The 6,626-nt window shown below is 33.2% G+C and overlaps 1 long non-coding RNA gene across 2 annotated transcripts; it reads right to left on the bottom strand.

Annotated features, from left to right (window-relative positions):
• Window positions 1-3,949: 3,949 nt before the first annotated feature.
• LOC137041896 (uncharacterized) lies at window positions 3,950-5,966 on the bottom strand. 2 transcript variants are annotated; one of them, XR_010898176.1, is made up of 4 exons: window positions 5,876-5,966; window positions 5,034-5,268; window positions 4,822-4,943; window positions 3,950-4,107 (listed from the first exon to the last, which is right to left on the bottom strand). It is a non-coding gene; the product is annotated as an uncharacterized lncRNA (long non-coding RNA). The 2 variants fall into 2 exon arrangements; XR_010898175.1 differs by having other exon boundaries at window positions 4,822-5,268.
• Between the last annotated feature and the right edge of the window lie 660 nt (window positions 5,967-6,626).

The raw sequence follows: 6,626 nt of genomic DNA, 5'->3' as shown, positions 1-6,626 counted from the left end.
TCCCTCCACCTGCTCAGTTCTCAGCACTGGACACTAACAGTGCTACCGACACACTTTGCTCCACTCTAACATCCTCTTTAGACAGTTTTTGCCCCCTTTCATCCAGACCAGCCCACCCCACCCCATCTGCCCCCTGGCTGTCTGATGTTCTCCGTGAACATCGCTCTGGACTCAGGGCGGCAGAGAGGAAATGGCGGAAATCTAAAAACTATACTGACCTTACCTTGTATCAGTCTCTTCTCTCTTCTTTCTCTACAAATGTCTCCACTGCTAAAACAACATACTACCACAACAAAATCAACAAATGCTCTGACTCTCGCAAACTCTTTAAAACATTCTCCTCTCTCCTTTGTCCTCCTCCTCCCCCTCCTTCATCAACTCTTACAGCTGATGACTTTGCATCATTTTTCACAAACAAAACATCCCTCATCAGCAAACAGTTCTCCTCATCACAAACTGACAAGCACATCTCAACAACTAACACGAACACGCTTCCATCCTTCTCTCCGCTCTCCGAGGCACTTGATCCTACCTGTCCACTTGATCCTATACCCACTCACCTCCTTCAGGCCATTTCTTCTTCAATCACTCCTGCACTCACTCACATTGTCAACACTTCTCTTCACACGGGAACCTTTCCCACAGCATTTAAGCAGGCTCGGGTAACCCCACTGCTTAAGAAACCCTCTCTGAATCCAGCACTTTTAGAAAACTACCGACCGGTATCCCTTCTGCCTTTCATTGCAAAGACCCTTAGTCCTAATGGGTTGTTATCATAGCTATCAAAATCCAGTGTTCTGTATTTTCCGTATGTGAGTATTTGTTGTAGCTGGCTATAAAAAAATAAATAAAAAAAACAGTTGTGTACTGTGCTAATTAATTGAGATTTCTTACAGCTCTTACAGGTTGTTGGCCTTGTTTGTTTCGTTGCTTCTATTGCTCTACCCTTTTTTGTAAGTCGCTTTGGATAAAAGCGTCTGCTAAATGATTAAATGTAAAATGTAAATGTCATGTTCAGTCACTGCATTGTATCTGTCATCATCTCCACTGAGGCTTTGCATTTCTTTGCTTTCTAAATAAACACACCTTGCTAATAGGGTGATTAAACACTGTTACGTGACGTGCTATAGACCTTTAAACAGTTGTTAATATTTAATAATAATTACTAGTGTAGTTCCAACGTGGCATTTGTAGTAGAAGCACAATAAAAAAACAACAACACTTGCCATGCGTTTACCACAGTATTGGTAGTTTTAATGTGATATTTGTTGTAAATAAACAGTAGCCACAACAATTACCATGCTTTAAATACATTTTAATGTAAAATCCAAATATTGTTATTTAAATAGTATACTTTATAATGCTATATATTATATATTAAGACTTTTTTCTCTCTTTCTTTTTTTTTTTTTTTTACCTGAAAAGACCAAAAGGGCCTCTCTGACTCAGTCAACCCATTCTTGTTTGTGGAGAAGTAACGGAGAAAACCGAAAGCTGCAACAGCAAATATTTGTAATGGTATGTATGTGTTGGTTTGAACCCTTTATCAAACATTTTATTTAGCATTTGTTGTTACTTATTCTTACAAATCCCAAAACTCAATCAGTAAGAACATATTCCCAAAGTCTTAATAATTCACAAAATTTAACAAGTTGTCAAATTCGTATAATTCTCGTACATATTGCTCTGAAAAAAATTAAGAGACCACTTAACATGGATTTCTAAATGTTAAGTGGTCTCTTAATTTTTTTCCAGAGCTGTATTTGTATATGAAGAGTTCAGATGCAAAAGCCTCAAAAAGCCACTTCGGTCACATGACATCAGATATTCGATTATTTTTTCTTAATCAGATCAGTTGCACTGTTTATAACGTCCCGTTTGCATGTAAATAATTGATGTGATCACAAAATCAAATGAGTTATCTACATTTTCAAACAAATTCATATGATATAGCTTGCTATTATATACTTTTAATAATGGGAATGCACACATATCTGTGAACTTATTACATAAATGTATTTAACATTTAATTATGCATCGTTTTTTTTACAGAAATAAATCCTACAGTTATGTATAAACTTACAACATCATCATCATGTCCTGTCCTGGGCGCATTGGGCAACATGTGTCCTCCAACATACTCGATCTGTGGCCATGTTTTCACATCTTCTCATGGAACACCGGCATTGAGGTCTTCGTGAAACATCTGTCTCATATCTTCCTTGGTTTTCCCTGTCTCGTGCGTCCTCCTGGTGGTGTCCACTTCATAAGTGTTTTTGGGTGTTGTTGTTTGGGCATGCATAGGACATGTCCAGTGAAATGCATCCTTTGCTCTGTCACAGTGTCTCAAAGTCTTCACGTGGAGCCTGTGGAGTCTTATGATCTCTTTGATATATGCAGAACCAATATTCATAAACTGTTCTTGATGTCTGCCTATGCCTTTATCATCAGGAGTTTTAGTGAAGGACATATCTATTGCCATCCACTAGTTTTAGTCATGCATTGACTTCTTGATGCTATAGTCCAATGTGTATTTCTGCATTTGTTGTTTGTTTGAACAAATGAAGATAGTGAGAGTTAATACCTTTTGAAATCAATAATTATTCATTAAAACTTTTATTACAATGCCACTAAAGTACGTGTCCACCATAACTACCTCTATCATTATTTCACTACCTATCATTATATCACTACCTTGTTAATGTAACTGTAACATGAATGTACTTTATAGAAGTATTTTCTTACTGAAAATGGTTAACATTTACAATAATCATCAACTATTTTAATTGGCATTTAATTTAGTTACAATAAAAGTGAATAATAATCGCAAATATATATTATTAAAGTTTAGAATGTATTTTTTTTTCTTTTTTTGCCTATATATATATATATATATATATATATATATATATATATATATATATATATATATATATATATATATATATATATATATATGTGGGCACTACATTTGTATTTAAACTGTTTGACATTAAATATTGGAATATGCTTACAACATTGTGTGCATTCATTGTGCTTTTGTTATATTTGTTTTAATTCCAAGAGTTCAGATTGTAAAGGATGGCTTAAAGAAGTTTATGCTTGTAGACCATTGCATTGAGAAAGGATTCTCTTTCAAATATATTTATTATGCATCAGTTTAACCACACAAAGAAGACTTTCGTTTTAAAATGTGAGTTTTATTATTTAATTAGAATAAAAAATATTTAGCAGCCTAAATATTAAATATTTAAGGAATCTACCCCTTCAGTTGAACCGGATGAGATGTGATATAATTAACCATAAATGGACAAGTAAGTGTGTTCAGCTGGGTTGTCATTGGCTGTGACTTTATCGCAGAACACGCTGTGATTGGATTGGATTGGATCTGTTTTAACCCATATAAAACGGCGTTTCATGTTACAAAGTATGTTTTGGTGTTATTATTACGTCAGTAATACGTTAAGCTAACTATAAAGTGTCGCTATGTTGTGAGAAATGACTCCTTTACTGCACACTTCTATGAACTACAGCGCCATATTTCCCATTGCATTGATACAATGACAGATATATGGGTAATGTAGTTTAAAAGGTTTCATAATTAAACAATAAATGTTAAGTAAATTACATATTTAATGGACAACTGGATATTAAAATATGTTCATTGTGCAAACCTTTATATAGCCAGATAAAAAATGTTTACTTCTCAAGTAAAATATTCTTGGTAATTAATTAGATAACCTAAATAAACTTGTTGAATGTGTATTTACTGTACCAAACACCTTACACAATACTCACCATACTTTATCACTCAACACTTTATTGGAGGATACAGTATACAGTTGATAAAGTAGAATAAAGTCAAATAAGATTCAAGATAAATAAAAATGGTTTTTAAAAAACATTGGAAAATAATGATTCATTATTACAACTAGACTGGTTTCTATCTCTTCCCTCTATCATGTTCATGTTCTTCTTCTTCTAAACAGTTTGCCCACTTGTACCCTACAGTATAATCAATGTACAGATGATGTGATCACTGATGTTGTGTAGCCTTTTCTCAACCAGAGGAAGAAGTCGTATAATCCGGCGTTCTCCAGTCCTGGTCTAAAAGTAAAACAACACACACAATTCAGATTAAGATTAATGTACAGTCAGGTTAACCTATGTTCTTCAGTAAACTCTCCACCTCAAAATGGGCAGAAATGCCAATTCCTGATTTAAAAAGCAGCAGTCAGTACATAAAATAATATACACATTGAAGCATTATGTATAATATTACAGCCCATAATATTAGCCAAGTACTGAACAAAAACTAATTTACCCATATCAACAGCAACCTTTTAAAACAGTAGATCTTTTAGAAAGAACTAAGCAGATATTTCACATAATTCAAAGAACATTTACTATTTGATTCCTAATATGTCCCAATTCATTATCTTCTAAAGCTACCCAGAACCATCCATGGTCTACAAAACAATGGAGAAATACATGGAGTTTATAACAACTAAATGCTTTTTCCCACACTTGTCTGCTTTTATCTAAGACAAACAGACGGTGCAGTTTTTTAAGAACTGAAGGCCAAAAGTGTAATAATAATTGTATCAAAAAGGGAAAACAAATATTTACCATTTTAAATAAATCCAAGATACAGAACCTCATTTGCTTATTTTAGGAGTTATTAAAAGATTTAGACATGAATAATGGTACGTATTTTATCAGAGTAGAAAGAATGATCACTGTTGAAATGAATAGTCCTTTGAGAGATCAACATCAAATTTTGTACTACATATTACAGCATTGCTTCAATCCAAGACATACCAATGGACTTGCGCACTTTTCTGTCTTCTTCGGGCACAAGATGTCCATCTTCCTTCCTCACCCTAAACAAAGGACTTATTTTCTTAGCTTGCTTCAATATAAGGTCTGGTCTTTCTTCTCTTCTGTAAAACAAGAAAGTCTCACTTACTCTGTGCAAATACTATTGTTTTTAAAACATATAAATTAAGACAGTTACAATTAAGTTAATTTACCATAAGATTAAGGTGAGAATTTGATGAGTATATATACTAAAAACTGTATATACTTTAGTATATATACTGATACTGATAATATTCAACTTTAACTGTGAAGGGCTGATTACGGCAAGATTCGCTGAGAATCACTAGAAGCTCTTGTGAGGGTTGACTCTTAAAAGAGCTGTTGAGTTTGATATTGTAGAGATCTTTTAAACAAAAATAAATAAATAAAAGTAATCTGCAAGTAATCCTGTAAGACAGAAAGAAAGAGGAAATTGTATTACATTGCATGCAAGTTGTGAGTTCATACATAACTGTTTCTTGCTGTAAAAAAACGTTGCATAATTAAATGTTAAATACATTTATGTAGTAAGTTCACATATATGTGTGCATTCCCATTATTAAAAGTATGTAATAGCAAGCTATATCATATGAATTTGTTTGAAAATGTAGATAACTCACTTGATTTTGTAATCACATCAATTATTTACATGCAAACTGGACGTTATAAACAGTGCAACTGATCTGATTAAGAAAAAATAATCGAATATCTGATGTCATGTGACTGAAGTGGCTTTCTGAGGCTTTTGCATCTGAACTCTTCATATACAAATACAGCTCTGGAAAAAAATTAAGAGACCACTTAACATTTAGAAATCCATGTTAAGTGGTCTCTTAATTTTTTTCAGAGCTATATGTACGAGAATCATACGAATTTGACAAGTTGTTAAATCTTGTGAATTATTAAGACTTTGGGAATATGTTCTTACTGATTGAGCTATGGGATTTGTAAGAATAAGTAACATCAAATGCTAAATAAAATGTTTGATAAAGGGTTCAAACCAACACATACATACCATTACAAATATTTGCTGTTGCAGCTTTCGGTTTTCTCCGTTACTTCTCCACAAACAAGAATGGGTTGACTGAGTCCGAGAGGCCCTTTTGGTCTTTTCAGGTAAAAAAAAAAAAGAAAGAGAGAAAAAAGTCATAATATATAATATATAGCATTATAATGTATACTATTTAAATAACAATATTTGGATTTTACATTAAAATGTATTTAAAGGATGGTAATTGTTGTGGCTACTGTTTATTTACAACAAATATCACATTAAAACTACCAATTGTTGTGGTTACTGTTTATTTACAACAAATATCACATTAAAACTACCAATACTGTGGTAAACGCATGGCAAGTGTTGTTTTTTTTTTTTATTGTGCTTCTACTACAAATGCCACGTTGGAACTACACTAGTAATTATTATTAAATATTAACAACTGTTTAAAGGTCTATAGCACGTCACGTTACAGTGTTTAATCACCCTATTAGCAAGGTGTGTTTATTTAGAAAGCAAAGAAATGCAAAGCCTCAGTGGAAATGATGACAGATACAATGCAGTGACTGAACATGATCGATAACGACAAGCAGGAAATACTTTATATCAAATATTAGGACATAATATGTATGACTGCTCACCAATCTGATGCCAAACATCGCGATGTGTTCTGAATGAGACTTCTTCAGCGTGATTTCATACCGATAGAATTGCCGTCTAATGTTGAAGCCAAAGGTTTCCCACTGAAAGCAATTGGGTTCCCAGTTCG

Source organism: Pseudorasbora parva, chromosome 15 (assembly GCF_024679245.1).
Source record: "Pseudorasbora parva isolate DD20220531a chromosome 15, ASM2467924v1, whole genome shotgun sequence".
Lineage (NCBI taxonomy): Eukaryota > Metazoa > Chordata > Actinopteri > Cypriniformes > Gobionidae > Pseudorasbora > Pseudorasbora parva.
The sequence above is the reverse complement of the archived record's forward strand: the minus strand, read 5'-3'. Positions and strand labels throughout refer to the sequence as shown.